Raw genomic sequence first — 19,628 nt, 5'->3', positions numbered from 1 at the left:
ATTGAATAGGGGGTACGGGAAGGTTTAAAAGCCAAGGGGGATACAGGGACCGAAAAAGGTTGGGAACCCCTCGTCTAATGCTTTCTCTTCTAAGCAGAAAAATGCAGCTGAGAAATTGACAGAGGAAAAACCAAACAAGAGAGAGCAAGATATTCTTCTAAACTTTCTCCATGCAGCCAGGAAAGGAGGATTAAAGCAACTAACAGGTTGTGTTAGACATTGCCTGACACACAGAGTCTTAGCAGAAATGAGAAAACATATTGATCATGAAGAGCTTACAGGGGCCTAGTAACTGCATCCCTTTGCCCCAAGTCTGCCCTGAGCAACCTAACAATAAAGCTTATTTTCTACAGCCCCGCACACCTGAGCTACCTGCAATTAAAAGTCAGTGCTCTAGTGTAAAGAAGCAAATCAGAATGGGAGACTCTTGTTTATCTCAGTGCTTGGAGGGCCCCTACCAGCATGACATCTGAGTTCTTTGCAGTGCTCTCTGGATTTATCTTCACAACCTTCTTGGAAGCTCAGGAAAAATTATGGTTCTAATTTTACATCTGGGGAGACTGAGGCACAGAGTGGCTCAAGGTTAAAAAAATGGAAAAAGCTGTATGTCCTGTTGACTTGCATTTAGGGGCTTTTGAAAAAAATTGCTCTCAGGGACTCACCCGTAGTCACCCAGCGAGTGTGACAGAACTGGAAACTGACCCCCTGTCTCAAGTCCTAGGCTTGTGGCTAGGAGTTTGTATCACCCCCAAAGAGAGTTTTCTTTCCACTAAAAATGCGTCCATGGCAGCTGGGGAAATGTACCTGTCCCAAGCAGAAGTCAGCTCTGAGATGTGAATTTTTGCACACTTTTGCCTTACAAGTGGCCACTTCCTCCAGTCTAAGCCTACATCTACACGACAGAGTTTTTGCACAAAAACAGACGTTTTTGCACAAAAACTGGCGGAGCACAAGAAGCCTGCAGTGTAGACGTAGCCTAAGGGTGTGTCTAAACTACAGAGGGTTTTTTTTTGGAAACACAGACGTTTTTCCGAAAAAACTTCAATTATGTCCACGCTGCAATCACGTTCTTCCGAAAGAAAATCGAAAGAACAGAGAGGGTTTTCCGACATTGGTAAACCTCTTTCTATGAGGAAGAAGCCATCTTTCGTAAAAAGGCATTTGTGGACGGGGAAGGGGGAGTTCTTTCGAAAGAAGAGAAAAGAGGAAAAAGCACCAGTGCCCTGGTGGACATTCTGTCCATAGTAATCACAGCTGAAATGCGAGAGAGTGTCCATTCAGTGTGGATGCTATCTTTCGAAAAAACAGATCACTTTTTCGATGCACTTTTGCAGTGTGGACACTCTTTCGGACGTTTTTCTGGAAGATCTCTTCTGGAAAAGCTTCTTCTGAAAGAAGCCTGCAGTCTAGACATAGACTAAGGGAAAAGCAGAAAGTCTAAAGAAAGGGGGCAAAATTGACAGCAAATATATTTCTTGTGAAAATGTGCCTGAGGAAGAATTGCCACCAGTTCCCTGCAGTATGAGCTGAGAGTTCAGTTGGGGACAGAGCAGAGGCTTTTAAAACTGGAAATGTGGTCTTGCAATTAAGGACCTGGGCTGGGCTGGGCTGGACTAGGATCCAGGAGTTCATCTCCTCAATGAGGGTAAGTCAGAGAGGCCAGCAAGAATAGTAGCTTGCTCTTCTAGCACGTCTCTTCAGGAGCTCTCAAAGCCCTTTCCAGAGGAGGTCAAAAGCCTTATTCCCATTTTACAGTTGGGGGAAACTGAGGCATGGTTCAGTAAAATAATTTTCCTTGCCTCATCCAGTGGCAAGAGTCAGGAACAGAATCTGTATCTCCCAAGCCATTAGGCAATACTGCCTCCAGTGGATTTCAAAAGCGGGGAGTAATTCTGTGTACCCTGCTTGATTTTCAGAAAGTGACACGCTTCTGGGAATCAGACCCCTTAAAAGCATCTCAATTTGGGCAGTCGAAAATTGCTGGTGAATGTCTCAGAATCTTGGCCTCCCATCTGATTGTGCCTCAGTTTCCCCATTATCACGGAGGTTATAGGGATAAATCCATAGAAGATTATGAGACATCTGGTGAGAAGGAAGTCATAGACGTGCCTAGAAAAACAGAGAGAAGAGCCCAGATCTAACATGCTTGAGCTTAATTAGAAGAAAGGAGGATTGGCATGTTATCAGCGTAAGAAGCAAAATTGATTCCAAATAGGAGGTTTTCAGAAGTCATCTGATGCATCAGTCCAGCTGGACTTCAATAACACTGAAGGTTCCAATCAGCCTTGCCTTGGGAAACTGTTAAATAAGGCCCATCAGGAGCCAAATTCTGTCCCTCGTCTGTCTCTTTGCGCTGTCGCGTGTCACGTACCATGTCTAGGAGTCGCCTCTGGGCATGGCCATTTTGTAAACAAGCTGTCGAGCCGAGCTGCCATACTCCACACAAAAAGCTTTCAATAAATACCCGTGCAAACGAGCCAGGCATTTTCAGAGCCTCGTTGATTTAAAGGGATGCTACCACACTCTGCAAAACCCACATTCAACGCAGCTTCTTCATTCCTACCTGTCCACTGCAAGACACTGTGGGATTCTTGGTGGGTGAGGAGTTTGGTCCAGAAAACAACTTCTTGGGTGTTTCTTGCTAGAAACAAGATAAATCCCCATCACATTAACAGTCTTACAATAACACCCTACAATAACACCCCGGCCCATGTGGCCCCAGTAGTCACAAGCAATCCGTCCATAACCCCACTGTGTGCATGACGACTCCAGCAATCACCAACAACCCTACAATAACAAACCCATATTTGCAACCTGGACAGGTCAGGGCTCATGAGCAGCCCTACAAAAACAAACCTGGCCACGTGCACAGTGCAGCAAAGTGCCAAAAAAAAGCAAGGGCACCAGGGATCTCTATTCAGCTACCGGCAGTATTTCAACAAGGCTGCTTTGTGATGGACAGAGGGCTAATTCTCCCCTGGCTTTTTCCTGTGCATTGTCCTTTCCGCAGGGTGTAAAATGCTGTGGGTGGAGGATTCTGAGGTGGTGGTAGTTGCTTTGCATAGATGGGGGTGGGGAACGTTTTCTGGGTTGGGGGCCGCTGACCCACAGAAAAATCAGTCGGGGGCCATACCCAATGAGAAACAAAACAAAACAACACCCTTGCTGATGTAGTCCCCGACTGAGAAGGAGAAAAACATTCTCCACATCCCCGTCACACACCAAGCTAGTAGATTTTGTGTGCTCCAGCCCTGTGGGGAATCAGCGGCAGGGTGTGGGGGGATGGAGACAAGTACAAGCTCCCCAGTTCTGGGGGGGAGCCCTAAGCCTTGGGAGCCTGATCCAGACCTTAGGTCCCCCACTCCTGGCATAGATGCTGATGCTCTCCTGAGGGAGAAAGGCAGATGGAACTGAGCAGGTGCCCTATGAAGCTAGGATCACGGTAACCTCAAGGGAATGGACCCCAAAGTGAACCTGGTGCAATGAATAGAGGAAGACAACATGCGAGTCCATTTGCTAAGTAGAGGCCTTAAGAGAGGACTGACCACAGTGTGCTCTGGATGTAACTATGAATAACGCCTGGCCGTTTCCCCCTCCAGAGGTGTTTGTCTTGTTTAAATTCACAGAGCTCGCTCGGTGTCCTAAATGCAGCAGATCATTTTCATGTGATTTATGATTTTTAATTACTATCTGCATAATTGAAGTTGCCTAAATCCTACTGGTTTTTCAGGGTGTGAAATAAGGATGCCCCTTCCAGCCTGACTTGGCAGGTAGCTAAGGGCGGATCTGCTAGTGTGGGATTTGGGCATGGGGGTAAAATCCCCTGCATGTGATTCTGGAAAATGAGATGGTGTTTGGTTTTACTCTGACCCCATGATGCTCTTCAGAATGGACCATAGTGCCCCTTGCTGTGCCAGTCCTGCGCTGCCTGCCTGCCAGGGCACTTTGATCCAGCCCTGCAACCCTGTTGTGATCCCAGCCCTAGTCTCCTCCCCCACACACACACACACACGCCGCTCTAACGAAGCACCTGGGCTGTACGGTCCCCACACACATCCCCATGCGCTGCAGAGCTCTGCTGAATTTGCTCATGCATCTCAGTCCTGCCCTGTAACCCTCCTTCCAATTCTGCCCACCCGGCCAGCCCAGCCACAGATCATCTTACCTGCAACTGAAACAATCCCATCCGTTCCAGTCCTGCCCCGCTTCTGGCGCCGCACCTGAGAGCTGCCGTCCCTCCTGCTAGCCCAGGCCTGGTTCTGCCAGTGCACGTGTCGGCCGTTGCTCGGGTATTCCAACCTCCCGTATCGGGAAGTGTGCCAACTCCGTCATCTTTCCCAGGCTTTGGCGTCCCAAAGAGCAGTGCTCCCTGCAGAGGCCCTTGTGCTATCCCCCGAGCCATTGGACCAGCCAACAGCACACCTAGGCAATCCACTTTCCTTTGTAAAGCTGTTGGCGGGTGCTTCTCATTCAGCTTACTCCAGTCCCAGTGCTCAGAGAATCTGCGGCCGCCACCTATCCAGTCTGAGACCCGTTGAGCCTTTCTGGCTTTTTCTGGTTTGGAGCCAAACCGAAGCCTGGATAATTCAAGAAGATGGATACAAGCAAGAGTGATTGCCTCTCCTGGAAGGAGTATCCTCCAGTGGTTAGAGCAGGGGACTGAGAGTCAGGACTTTTGGGTTGATTCCCCCTGTAGGTGGGATGTTAAAATAGAAGGGCCGGGGATTCACATTTCTGCGTTCTGCACGTAGTCCTTCTGAGTGTCCTTAGACAGGCAGTTACCCTCTTTGTGCCTCAGTTTGCCCATATGTATATTGGGTACAATAAGGATTCCTCAGTTTCAGGATGTGGCAGGTTAATTAAATAATATTTGCAAAGCATCTTCAAACCTTGAAGCGAAATATCTTTGTAGGAAACTTACTGTTACTTTCAGAGGGACTCTTGGGGAAACCACAGGTGGTATCCCCATGGTCCATATGTTTCCTGCAGCTGCTTGCAGAGTTTTCATCCATAGCCTCTAAGCTAGCCTACGAACCTTATTTCCTCCAGATGCCCTGTAGTGTCCTGCTGCTGAGAGCCATGCCGGCTGCTCCGGTTCCCTCTGCGCTAGACTTCCACTGGCATTTTGGCCCATGCCAATATATCATGCTTTGTTCTGCCATCCGCATGTTTCCATCTGTATAATTTCTGCTCCCGAGCCACTGCCACTGGAGACTGCTTATGCTGGCGACTAATGCAGAAACTGTTTCCATGACAGATTTCCCGTCACGATCAAACCTTTCTGCTCCGCCTGTTCCATCTTGATGAACTTGTAAGCTCTGTGCTGAGGGGGTCCCTGGTTCCCTCCCTGCATTAAATAACACGGCGCAAGGCTCGCAGGGGCAGCTTGGGAGTGTGCAATGTCTCTGATGACGACAAGACCCTGTTGCTCTGAATCCACCACATCCTGGCACTGTGCCATTCAACAGCAGCCATAACTGCAGTGAGTAGGAGTGTGGGGCACTGCATCTGTAGTAAGAGGAGGACCTGAAACAAAAGCCCATGTAGCCCAGGCCTGGTTTGAGGTCCAAGGCCTAGCTAACAGTGGACAATACCTGGCTAATAGAAAGAGGCAGGCCCCTGCTCACAGAACTTGGCACGAGCAGGGCTGAGAGTACAAAACACTAGTTGGTAACAGGCCCAGATGTAGAACAGTAACTAGTACTGGTCATAAGTTGAAAGCACACGGTACCACCAGCTCGTTAAAAAAGATCTTGATACACACTCCCCACAGCATGATGGATAGAGTGACAGCATGATGGATAGAGATGGTCTAACCCAATGGTTCCCAATATTTTTGATGCTAGGGGACCAGTAAACCCATTCACAAGCTTTTGGAGGACCGGTAACATTTATTTACATATTTGCATATTCATTAAGCAAATGATGAATATGCAAATAAATTGTGTTGCTGGCTCTACCTGTCTGGCGAGCTGTTCCGCCTCCCCTCCTGGACCCAATCCTGGCTGATTTATCGGCCGGTGCTGGCTACCCTGGCTGCCTTCTCCCTGAGTCCTAGTGCCCGCCGGATCTAGCCTCACCAGCTGGGAGCATGCTCAGCAGAGACGCCACGGCGGCGGGCTCTCTCCCAAGAGGGCCGCACCGCCGTGCTCGGCATTGCGGGGTGCTGCTACCCCATCACACAAATTAATAGGATCGTGCGTGATAATTTTTCTAAGGACCGGTATTTTTTTTCTAAGGACCGGTACTGGGCTGCAGACCACACTTTGGGAAACGCTGGTCTAATCGAACCACGAGGTGCAGGGTGATGGGCGGTTTCTAAGCAGTGTCAAAGGGATGTAACCTGACAACATCAGAGGGTGGCAACCTGACATGTCAGGAGTGATGTGTAATTTGTTTGTACCTGTATATAAAGTGGTGTCTTGGAGGGGCACTCTATGTCTGCCTTAGGGGGCAGTGATGAATTCCCATATCACTGACTGAGCTGGTCCATTGTTAGGGGGTACATAGGTGTAGTGGTTCGGTAGAGTCTACTGACAACTATTACTGTACTTCGCTTAACAATAAACCTGGCTGGGCACCTTTGATCCTTGTCTGATTTGTGGTCTTTGCGGAGGCTCTCTGAGTCTGCTGTGTTGACTACTTGTGCAAGTCAACATGGCACACATGATTGGAATATTGGCATAGTATAATATTGGGTGGGATAACACACGATTGGAATATTGGTATAGAAGGATACAGCTTGGTCAGGAATGATAGGCAGGGAAAAAAGGGAGGAGTTGTCGTCTTATATATTAAAAATGTATATACTTGGACTGAAGTTGAGACGGACATAGGAGACCGTCTTGCTGAGAGTCTCTGGATCAGGTTAAAAGGGGTAAAAAACCAAGGGTGCTATTATGCTAGGCATCCACTACAGACTACCTATGCAGGCAGAAGAGATGCATGAGGCTTTTTTTTTTAAACTAACAAAATCATCCAAAGCACGGGATTTGATAGTGATTGGGGACTTCAACTATCCAGACATATGTTGGGAAACTAACACAGCGGGGCACAGATTATCCAATACATTCTTGGACTGCATTGGAGATAATTTTTTATTTCAGAAGGTTGAGAAAGCTACAGCGGGGAAGCTGTTCTAGATTTGATTTTAACAAATAGGGAGGAACTGGTTGAAAATTTGAAAGTCAGTGAAAGTAATCATGAAATCGTCATAAGTTCATGATTCTAAGGAATGGTAGAAGGGAAGAACAACAAAATAGAGACAATGGATTTCAGGAAGGCAGATTTTAGTCAGCTCAGAGAGCTGGTAGGTAAGGTCCCATGGGAAGTAACACTAAGAGGAACAACAATTGAAGACAGCTGGCAATTTTTCAAAAGGACATTATTAAGGGCCCAGAAACAAACTATTCCACTATGTAAGAAAGATAGAAAGTATGGCAAGAGACCACCCTGGTTTAATCAGGAAATCTTACATGATCTAAAAATCAAAAAGGAGATGTATAAAGAGCAGAAACTAAGTTAAATTACAAGGGATGAATATAAGCAAATAATGCAAGTATGCAAAGGCAAGATTAGAAAGGCAAAGGCACAAAACAAGCTCAATCTGGCTAGAAACATAAAGGGTAACAAGAATACATTCTACAAATATATTAGAAACAAGAGGAAGACCAAGGACAGGGTAGACCTGCTGCTCAGTGAGGAGGGAGAAACAATAATAGGAAACTTGGAAATGGCAGAGGTGCTTAATGACTTCTTTGTTTCGGTTTTCACCGACGTTTTCACCGACGTTCGGTTTTCACCATCAAGACGTTTGGTGGTGGCGGGATGTCTAACATAGCGAATGCTAGTGGAAATGGGGTAGGTTTAGAAGTTAAAATAAAAAAAGAACAAGTTGAAAATTACTTAGATATCTGCAAGTCACCAGGGCCTGATGAAATGCACCCTAGAATACTCAAGGAGCTGATAGAGGAGGTCTTTGAGCCTTTAGTTATCATCTTTGAAAAGTCATGGAAGTGATTTGCTGGAAGTTGCATTCAGCTAAGCCCCCAACACATGGTAGCTTCCAGCCAGGCCTCAGGGCTCTGCAAAACCAGGGCTGGACATCCAATGGGAACTGGGTCCATTTTGAGACTTCCACTTCGTTTTCCGTCTGGCCTGGAAGTGCAGTGAAAATAGCCTTTTCCCTGGGGTTGTGTTCTCTCTGTGGCTCAGACTTGTAACTCTGCTTGGCTTCACTGGGAGCTGTGGGTTGCTCTTGGAAAATGAGGCTGCTTCCTAACTATGGAGTCAGCAGCTTTATTTTAGCCTCCCCCCCCCCCCCCCCCCCCCCCCGTCTGGAAAATGTTGGCCTCCTGGCTTGAGTCAAGCACTGGATGCAGTTTCCAAAGAGGGCTGGCTCCTCTCAGAATCAGGTTGACCGTGTCTAACAAAACAGCCAGGAATGGATAGGACCTCCCTACAGTGCAGCTGTATAGGTCCCTTCCTGCCTCATGCCCTGCCTCAGCTTTGGGTTTGGTCACAAGGGATGGGACCTGGCTCCTAAAAGGAGAAAATGTCCATTTGCACTGGTAACCCTTTCTCTCCAAGGATCACCACACGTGTCATGGGGGAAACTGAGGCATGGAGCAATGGGGAATGACTCACCTAAGTTGGTTAGCAGAGCTGGAAAGGGAGCCCCTGGTCCAGTCTCCCATCTCAGTCGTGATTTCATCTCTCAATTTGGCCAAAGGCTATGGCACGTAAGAGATCGCCAAGGAAATCGGTTCATGAGCCATGGACTGTGTTCTAGCTGCTTTGCATTGTATCAGGCCCAGGACTGGCTTCCACGGCTGTCTACCTGCGGTGGGCCTGGTGGCAGCTTCATAAGGTTTTGATACTGTATTGCAGCCTGCCTGCAAACCTGCTGGCAGCAGTGGGGGCCAGAGAGGGTTGTAGCTAGTTAATGGTTTTGATCCTGGGTCTGCGTGGAAACGGGGGTAGGTTTGATTACGGTGTGGGCAGAGCCTTTGTGGGTGCAATTCAATGAGCAAGGAGTTCCCATTCCCATTCCCCTCCTCCACCCCTGAGTGTGCCCCTGTATTGCTCTCTGGGACTGAAATATCGAGCCGTCGGATAAGGAGGTTTGGCAGAATTCCATTTTCATTTTTTTCCTCATAATTTTGACAGATAATATCAATGCTCATTTTTAAGCATTTCTCTCTGTATTGATTTAAATGTGCACAGTGCTGGGAAATCATGGCGAGATGGTGAGATAATAATTATTTAATGGCAGCAGAGGCTGAGATTGGAAAAGTTAAAGTTTTATACCCCTGACGACACAAATTGTCAACATCACCTGTCAGACAAGACAAAGGAAATACCTTGGAATCAAACGCGGATTACATTCTCAAGCAGCGGGTGTGTTACTTTGCCTGCCTCTAAATTTCAATTATTGGCAATGGAAATATTTTTGTCAGTCTGTGAAATCAACGTGAACCTGCCAAGCCTACAGATGAGCTGTGCTGACTTGACGGTGGTTTTGAAGCACAGAAGCGTAGGGCCAGAAGGGACCTCGAGAGGTTTTTTGCATCTCCTGAATGTGTTTTGGTTAGCAGTATTTGGGCCTCCTAGTGTGAGGGCTTAAGGCATCTCTGAAGAAGCCGATCTCCGTGCCAAACCAAGATGGGGCCCATCCCTCACTATCACTGTTCCGTTTTCTCCTCAGAGCCCTGACACGCTTCACAAGCCCCTTACCCAACAGGTTTTCAGCTTCTTTTCTTGTTTAGCAGCATAACACGCACCCTCAGTAATTTCCCCTGCCGCTCATGCCTCCAGCGCCGGGGTGAAGCCCTCAATTCTAGCAGACGAAACCCCTTAACCTGTGTCGCTGTTAGCAAAGAAACGATCAAACAGAAAGGAGCAGAGAGCGGAGCCAAGCAAATACCAAACGCACCCGCCTGCAGGCCGTTTAAACACCCTGTGATTTATTTACTTAGTTAATTGATTTGGGCCCAGATTAATTTTCTCCCTTGCGGCACTATGGGTCAGTATTGCAAGGAGGGGAAAGGTACCATACCGCTTTCCACTGGGTCATTGTGGGGCAACTGCTTTCGGGGGCCATGTTCTAGGCAGAAGAGAGAGAACCTGGGAAAAGAAAAGGCTCTGAGGGGAGAAGGATGGTCTTGTGCAGAAGGCATTGGGCTGGCCCTCAGCAAATTGGAGGTCTATTCCTGGCTCTGCCACAGACTTCCTGTCAGCCCTTAGGCAAGTCACTTAGGCCCAGACCATGGTATTTAAGTGTCTCTCTCCCCTGGATTCATTCATAGGAACTCCGTACTCAGATTCCATCTCAGAAGATGCCCATGGGATAGTGAATTAGACCTGCAGTGATTGCCATGCGCGGTAGGTGCCTAAAAGCCCGTGAGGATCTGAGCTTTAGTCTGCTCCCCAGTCTGTAAAACGTGGCTAATGCTGCTTATCAGCGGGGGAGGCTGTGCTCGTGAGTGTCTGCAAGGTTCCCTGGAGCGCAGGGCTGGGAGCCCTCTCGGAATGCAGGTAAGGGGAGGCGGAGGCCAGCGGAAAACAGAGCAGAGAGAAAAAGAGGGGGGGTGCAGTCAGCAAAAGGAAACCTAAATAGTGAGTGTTCACTCAGTCATGGATCCCTTTGTGTCAGCCCAGCTTGGGGGGAGGGGTTCTTCCCTGGCCCTAGTGCAGCATTCACTCCAGCTAGAAAAAACACAGTTTAAAAATGGAATCAGCTGGGGGAGACAAACCAATCGCATGGGTTTCAAACACAGGCCACGGCAGGTCACCTGTTCCAAGGCAGAGCAGCGCTGGAGTGTCACAAAGCCTTGCTCCCCACCCTTCATTGTGGGCGCGGGCCCCTGGAGCAGCCAGCGAGGCTGGCAGCAGATGGGTGGATAGAAACCCTCTCCCCGTCTGACGTGAAAGCACTTTGCACTAGTGCAAAGTCAGGTGCAGAACAGCTGAGAATGAGGCTCGAAGTCCCAGGCTAAACCAGGTGTTTGCTGAAAAACTAGTTTGAGATCCCTTCATCCAAGGCGATGGGCGTTTTGCATCAGGCGTTCTGTAGGAACCGGTCCAGCGTGCTTGGCACCCTGGCATCCTCAGATGGACTCGTGGGATCTGAATGCAACCTTGCCTGCATTCCCCTTTGGGAAAATGCATTTGCCTGCCAGCTGTTTCCTTCCTGTCCACGGTGGGGACTAGGCTGCTTCCAGTGAAGCCCTGCTAGAGAATGGAGTTAAGAATTCATCTAATGAACTTGGGCTCTGCTCCCATAGGAAGAGGCATCCATTTCTTTCTAGCTGTGCCCTTGCGTTTTCCCTCCCTCCCTCCCCCGGCTGGCCTCCTTTTGACACTGCTGCAGCTCCCTGCTCTGTGCAGCACGCCGCCCGGCGAAGGGCTAAATTCTCTCCGTTGGTGGGAAAGCACGAAGCTCATTACTGCTCATGAGAGTGGCTCCCGCGGCGAGGAACCGGGAGAGCTCGGAGGATGGTACAACGTGACCGGTTTGATTCCAGACAGCCTCCCTCCCGTTCCTGCCAGCGGGGCCCTGCCACCCGTGAGCGGAGAGCAGGCCGTATGCGAGGGTCTTGGAGGTGTGCGTGGAGTTAACTGGATACCTCAGAGGGACAGCAGCACCGTAGGGCTTGGCAGAGACTAGAGGAGCCAGCTTTCCTCCTGCGGCCCCAGCTCCTGTTCCACTGTGGGCTGCCACTGCCCCTCTGCACTCACCCCTCTCCAGCTGCACCCTGCAGTTCTTCCTGCTATTCTGGCCTTGCCAGTGCACCTATGCTCTCCCAGCACGGGCCTCCTACATATCTCTGCCACCGCGCCTGCAACAGCCCAGCTACTCCTCACCTGCTCGTCTCCTGACCTTATGCTGCTAGGTAGGGTTGCCAGGTAACCAGTATTCACCCAGACAGTCCGGTATTTTCGCCTCCTGGCTGAAAAAAAAAATTCAGAAAATACCGGGCACCTAAGATGTCTGGTATTTTCTGATTTTTTTCCCCGGCCAGGAGGCAAAAATGTCGGGCACCTGGCAGCCCTACAAACACTCAGTGCCCGGCCTCCCCCCTCGGCCCCCAGGCTCCTGACCCCAGACTTACCTGGTTCCACAAGCCTGCCAGCACAGAATGGCTGCCGGCAAAAAGACCAAGGGGAAGCAATGACTCCCCGGGGTCTTAGTGTCCAACCGCTCCCCTGTTCCTATCCCTGCACTCACTCTTAAAGGGGACATGCTGGTTTAATGCTGGTTTATTTTAATATTTATTTATTTATGCTTAATAAGTCTTAGAGTCCTTTTTTTTTTGCTCCCCCTCTCACCCCCCCCTTTTTTTTCCTTCGACAGAATTTTTTTCCTTTTTTTTTTTTTTTTTGGCGTTGGGGGGGGGGGGGGGGTTTCGGTATTTTTGTTTCAACCATCTGGCAACCCTACAGCTAGGAGCGGAGCCACCGGGCATGTTTTCACTTGTCAGTCCGAAATTGCGGCTCCTCAGAGGACGGGCTGGTGCAGTAACACCTTTACCCAACGGCAGGACTCCCGTTGCCTGCTCTGGCTGACAGAGAGGTAGTGTTGCCTAGTGCAGAGGCCTTCCAGGGGAGACAGAAGCTCATCTAGGGATTTGCCTAGCTTTATAGGCCACTAGCACTTAGCGAGATCAGCCCCAACTAAAGTTTTGCGGACAGTGACTGGTTTATACAGCTCTAAATTCTGTGCCCTGAAATGTAAGTACGATATTTATATTCCAATCAATGAGTTTTATAATTGTACGGTAAACAGGAGGCAGCCAGCCATTTTCAGTACCAGTGTGGCTCTGACGCTTTGGTATTTTTGTGTCTGATTTTGTACGCAAGTCGTTTTTAAGAGAGGGGAAACTTGGTGGGTTGCAAGACAAATCAGACTCCTGAAAGGGATGCAACAGTCTGGAAAGGCTGGGAGCCACTGGCCTAGTGGATAGAGCACTGGACTGGGCTGCAGGGATCTGAGCTCTCATTCTTAGCGCTGCCAGTGATCTGTTGAATGATCTTAGCCATTTTTGTGCCTCAGTTTCCCCTCCTATTGTTTGTCTCATTCACTTAGATTATGAACTTTTCTTTACGGCAAAGACTCTCTTACTATGTGTCTGTAGAGTGCCTTGTGGGGTGTTGTCATAAAGATACTTTGCAGTGATGTAACCAGTGGAGTGGGGGAAACCAGTATAATCTTCATTTTATAGAAGGGGAAATGGAGGTACAGATTGGTTAACAGACTTGCCCTGGGCCATGCATTGAGTCTGTAGCAGAGTATAGCGCAGACTCCATGATTAATTACCTCATGACATACTCCCTAAACCATACGCCCTCCTTATTTTAGTGACCAAATAATCTAGCAAGTGCTTCCCACATAGTACAAGTAATGTATTTAAAGTCAGTGTGTTAATGAAATGAGACAGCCATTGATACCATGGCACCACTGTTCCCTCTAGTCTGTTCCACTGTGGATTTTTTTCCATCCAAAATAAATAAATTTTATGTGCACTGAGCCATGTGCGGATGTGCACCACCAGTGGAATAAAAAACCTAGCTGTGGGTGTTCTGCTATTTAGCAGGGCGGCATTTGTCTCTCTTCTGAGCGACCGCACAAGTGCACAGCTCACAGGGGACCCTGCATGGCACCCTTAACAGGGTAATGTCGAAGCATCACTTTAAGGCTTGAAACCTCAGTGAGATGCTGCAAAAACGAGCTTTAACGTGTTGCTGAGGGGAGGAGAGGGCATTTAAGAAGATTGATTCCGTGTATGTGCCAAATCAGGGACTGTCCTGAGCCAGACAGAAGGGAGAAGACATTTTCTGGGACATAAACTTGCCCATCTGGGTTTGAAAATTTAGTGGCCATAAGAAAGATTTTACTGTGGCACCTTGCATCCCAAAGTGCTTTACTTACATTTCTGCGCGGGATGTTAACAGGTTATCCAGTAAGCATCACCCTAAATTACCCAGTAAACATCACACTTACCAGGTGATGTTTACTGGGTAAGCAATTAACCAGCGGCCCAGCGGGGCTGAAGTGCCTCCCCCCATCCGTGGGATCCTGCTTAACTAAAATGTTTAACCTTCTGTTTAACTCAGTGATCTCCAACCTTTTTAAGCACAGGATCACTTTTCAAACTGAAATGCAATTCAAGATCTACGTCAGACTCAAATATCCTTGCCCCGCCTCCTTTGCACCCCTTCGCCGAGGTCCCGCCACTGCTCACTTCATCCTCCCTCCCCCACTTTCAGCAGTCTGGGGCAGTGGGTTGGGTGCAGACTCTGGGCTTGGCTTAAGGCAGGGATTCTCAAACGTTATGAAACCGCGATCCCCCCTCTAAGTTGCTCGCGACCCCCCGGGGGGTCAGGACCCACAGTTTGAGCAACACGGGCTTAAGGGATTTGGAGTGTGAGACTGAGCTTGGGGCAGGCAGTTTTGGTGCCAGAGGGGGTTTCTAGGGGCAGGCTCTGAGAGGGCGTCTAGATGCAGGGGTGCTTGGGTCTAGGGCAGAGCCTGGGGGTGCAGGAGGGGGTTCATGCCTGGAGCAGTGTTTCAGAATGTGGGCACCAGCTGGGCACTGCCTCCCTCAGGTGGCTCCTGGGTGGTGGTGCAGGGGGCTAAGGCAGCTCACCCCTGCCCTGGCCCAGCACCACTCCCAAAAGCAGCCAGCAAACTCCATGCCAAGTCCTGCTGTGCCCCTCTCTGCTCTGTGGAGAAAGGATACAGGATGGAAGAGGGGGCACCTGACATCAGCGCCCTTCTCTCCCTCCCCTGCCCTGCACCACAAGCAGGAGGCTCCTGAGGGGCAGCTCCAATGCAAAGGGCAGGAGATGAGCAGCAGTGGGGAGAAGGGGCAGCTGAAGTGCCAGCACTTGACAGCCTCTTGGCCAAGCCAGTTAGAGGCTCCAAGATCTACCAATTGATCCCGACCAACTGGTTGGTGACCACTGGTTTAACGGGTTAACTTTTTAACCAGGATGTTACATCCCTAGTTTCTATAAGCATCACTTCAGGGCTATTGGGCCCTGCTGCTGCATAAATGCCAGGCCATTGTTTGCAACCAGAACCTTTCAAATATGGATGCTTAAGGGCTGAGCTTCTGGGGCAGAATCAGAACGTTTTTTTACAAGAAGATGCTCACATTCACCCTCTTGCTATTCATCCCTAACTAAAAATACAGTGGCATTCGAAAGGGATTCTTCATTGAGGCTGCTGGACACAGCGGGTGTGTTACACTGCAATTAAACACCCACAGCTGGCTTGTGTCGAGTGACTCAGGCTCACAGAGTTTGGCTAACGGGGTATAAAATTGCAGGGTAGACATTCAGCCTCGGGCAGGAGCCAGGGTTCTGGGACTCCGAAAAGGAGAAGCTTGCAGATGATACCAAGCTGGGCGGGGTTGCAAGTGCTATGGGAGATAGGATGAAAATTCAGAATGATCTGGAAAATCTAGCGAAACGGCCTGAAGTCAATAGGATGAAGTTTAATAAGGACAAATGCAAAGTGCTCCACTTGGGAAGGAACAATCAGTTTCACACCTACAGAATGGGAAGTGACTGTCTAGGAAGGAGTACTGCAGAAAGGAATCTAAGGGTCAGAGTGGACCACAAGCTAACTATGAGTCAACGGTGTGACACTGTTGCAAAAAAAAAAAAAAAAAAAAAAGCAAACCTCATCCTGGAAGAGTGTTGCAAACAGGAAACGAGAAGTCATTCTTCTGCTCTACTCTGCGCTGATTAGGCCTCAACTGGAGTATTGTGTCCAGTTCTGGGCACCACATTTCAAGAAAGATGTGGAGAATTTGGAGAAGGTCCGGAGAAGGGCAACAAAAATGATGAAAGGTCTAGAAGACATGAGCTATGAGGGAAGATTGAAAGAATTGGGTTTGTTTAGTTTGGAAAAGAGAAGATTTAGTTGGGTTGGTCCTGCCTTGGGCAGGGGGCTGGACTTGATGACCTCCTGAGATCTCTTCCCACTCTGATTCTATGAAGACTGAGAGGGGACATGATAACAGCTTTCAATTACATAAAAGGTTGTTCCAAGCAGTTCCAAGGAGGAGGGTGAAAAATAGTTCTTGTTAACCTCTGAGGATAGGCCAAGAAGCAAAGGGCTTAAATTGCAGCAAGGGAGGTTTAGTTTGGACATTACGAAAAACGTCCTAACGGTCAGGGTGGTTAAGCACTGGAATAAATTGCCTAGGGAGGTTGTGAAATTTCTGTCACTGGAGATTTTTACAGAGCGGGTTAGACAAACACCTGTCAGGGATGGTCCAGATACGCGGTGTTCAACATGCAAGCCACTAGCCACATATAGCTATTTGGCAGGTTGAGTGTGGCTAGTTGGCTTGAATAATGTGGCTAGTTCACTGTAGTGGCTACTGCTTCAGAATTGGTTGGACACCATGTGTCTCGTGAGTGCAGGGGACTGGACTAGATGACTTTTCAAGGTCCCTTCCAGTGCTTAAAATTCTGTGATTCTCTCCAGCACTCTCACTGCCAGCCTGGCTGGGTGGCTGAGTGATGATTTCTCTCTCTGCACCCAACAAAGGATGTGAGTTATTACAGCCCCCATCTGCACAACTTTTGCTCTGAAGCTCAACCTGTAACTGTGTATGCTGGCAGCTCCGGAGATCCCCTGTGCATTGCCCATCACGTTTCACCAGCGGGTGTCCCAAACCGTGGTGCTGCTGTTGCTCTGCGGAGCATAGAGGGAGCAGAAATAGCACCAGATAAAGTTTAAAGGAAAGAACCGATTTCATTTTCCTTCCTGAATGAAATCATGAGCAGAGGCTGGTAGCCACCACAGACCCGACTCTTGCTCCGAAGAGCGCATGGACCAAAACGACCCATCTGGGCCATGACACATTTCTCTTCCCTGAGCTCCAACCCAACCAGGGCGTGCAGCAAGATTCCAACTGCTGGCCCAGAAACCTTTGCTGTCCGCGCTCCTTTGTGATTAGGCCTTGCTGTTTATTCCCCCTGGAAATGAAAATAGCAGTTTATCACATCTGCCTGGCAGGCAGAAAGCCGTCCAGCTAGTGAGAGCAAAAGAGAGAGAGAGACTGTACCAGCCAGCTGGAGAGAGCTGGGCAAAACAGCTAGGTAATAGACGTATTTATTAAGGGAGAGGAGAAATTTATATGCCACTCCTGCTGCTTCTGCTTTCAGCTACTGCCAAGAGGAGAGAGGCAGCAGGTAATAGCCAGGAGTATGTTTTCTACCCATTTGTCAGTCTGGGAAACATGAAAAATAAAGCAGATCCTGATAAAGGAGAAATAAAGTGGATAGAGACGGTCCGTGCATGTCTCCATGTGGCCCATCAAAGCCACAGACAGACTCACCGGAAACTCGGCCTGTTGTAACTAGTCCTGTTTATTACTTGCATTGGGGTCATACCCAACCTGGGCTCAGGACCTCATTGTGTTGGGGGCGGTCTAAACATGGGGCGCGGAGGCTCTGACCGTGCACTGCCCCACCTTCCCATGATGCAGGGGGCAGGACCTGGGCGAAAGGGGTGGGACTGGGGGCAGAGTTGGGGACTTGCCTCCCCTAACCCTACCTTCACCCACCGCCCATGTTCAGGCAGCTGGAGGCAGAGTTGCTAGGGTAGGGTAGGCAAAGCTTCAATTTAATGTCATCAGAGCGGATTAGCTTCCACCAAGCTGCACTTCGGGTGTAAGCATGGGAAAGGATTTTTATTCAACACATGGTTGGCCCTGGGGCAGGGGGAAGCATTAAAATGGCAAGAGATTTATCATGTTGGGATCAGTAAACTGTGAGCAGAGACCAGGGGAGACAGGGGGAGGGAAAGCCGGAGTGGGGGAGGGAGGGGGGAGTTGAGAAACAGAAGCGCTGGAGGAGCGGAGAGCCGGGGAAAGGCAGAGAGAGAAATAAGACAGAAGATGGAAGAAAACGGTACTGAGAGAGAGTGAGAATGCGCTGCAGGGGGCAAGGAGCGGAGGGAGAGAGATACCATAGAACAGTGAGAGGAAAGGTGGAGGGGGGAGCAGAGACTGGCAGATGGAGCAGAAGAGAGATGTAACAAGCAGAGAACAAGGCAGAAGTGAGGGAACAGGATGGGGAGGCAGGAGCCAGAGGTGAGGAACAGAGAGAGGGGAGGGGAAGGCAAGGAAGGGAGGGCTGGCAGGAGCAGACTGGCACTGGGTTATGAATCAGTTCCTCCCCGAACCGTTGGAAACATGGGACAAGGGTTTTAAAAGCCCAAGACACAAACACACCCCTTTGTACTTCTGAAATGACCAGAGCCGCTGCAGCAAAGCGATGGGTGTGAATGGAAGGGAGAACAGGACAGTTACAGGACCCGGGACAAGCTGGGTAAAAGCAACTAAAATGATGAGGGGTTTGGAATGGGTCCCATATGAAGAGAGGCTAAAGCAACTGGGACTTTTCAGTTTAGAAAAGAGGAGACTGAGGGGGGATATGATAGAGGTCTATAAAATCATGAGTGGTGTGGAGAGGGTGAATAAAGAAAAGTTATTTATTAGTTCCCATAATAGAAGAACTAGAGGACACCAAATGAAATTAATGGGTAGCAGGTTTAAAACTAATAAAAGAAAGTTCTTCTTTACACAGCGCGTAGTCAACCTGTGGAACTCCTTGCCAGAGGAGGCTGTGAAGGCTAGGACTATAACAGAGTTTAAAGAGAAGCTAGATAATTTCATGGAGGTTAGGTCCATAAAAGGCTATTAGCCAGGGGATAGAACTGGTGTCCCTGGCCTCTGTTTGCCAGAGGCTGGAGAGGGATGGCAGGAGACAAATCGGTTGATCATTGTCTTCGGTCCACCCTCTCTGGGACACCTGGCGCTGGCCACTGTCGGCAGACAGGATACTGGGCTAGATGGATCTTTGGTCTGACCCAGTGCTTAATTCTTATGTTCTTATGGGTACAGAATAAATCTGTTGTCAGGCCCAGGGCAATGACTGTTCTTTGCAGGTAATGACGTGGCAGCTCCCCTAGCTCTTCTGAGATTATCCCTGGGGGAGCCTGGGGCTTGTTCTCAGTAATCTGCTGGTCTGAATAATTTAGGCAATCAGAGCACATCTGCACTCACAGCTGTTTTCAGACCAATGTTCCCTCTAATTTTTCCATTCATGTGCAGAATAAATATTGTTACATGCACCAAGGCATGTGTAGATGTGCACCATAATTAGAAACACATGCTGCTGGCTGTGGGCGCTCTGCTAATCAGCTGGGCAGCATTTGAATCTCTCCTGGATTGCTGTCCAAGCACTCAGTTGAAAGGGAACATGCATTAGATTTTCTCACACACACCCCACTAACATTGCTTAGTCTTAGTGTCTCAGCAGCACTAGAGCCAGGAGCCTTAGAAATGCCAAAGACCTTCTCTCCTGCATTGCCTGCCACACTGTTATTTACACATTGCTGCCAGCTGTTAGGATTTTATCACAAGTCTTAAGATCCCAGCTCCTGGAGTCATGGGATTTGGGGAGACTCTGAGCGTTCACTTCAGAATAAAATGTTTGTTCGTGGTTGCAGAGAAAATCTCGTAAAAAGATCTCCGGTGGATCCTAAAAGATGAGAATACAAATCAAAAGCATTCATGATTGTAGAGCCAGTCTCTTGGTTTCTG

The sequence above is a fragment of the Pelodiscus sinensis genome, chromosome 27 (genome assembly GCF_049634645.1).
Source record: "Pelodiscus sinensis isolate JC-2024 chromosome 27, ASM4963464v1, whole genome shotgun sequence".
NCBI classification, from domain to species: Eukaryota; Metazoa; Chordata; order Testudines; family Trionychidae; genus Pelodiscus; species Pelodiscus sinensis.
This window is presented reverse-complemented; position numbering follows the sequence as displayed.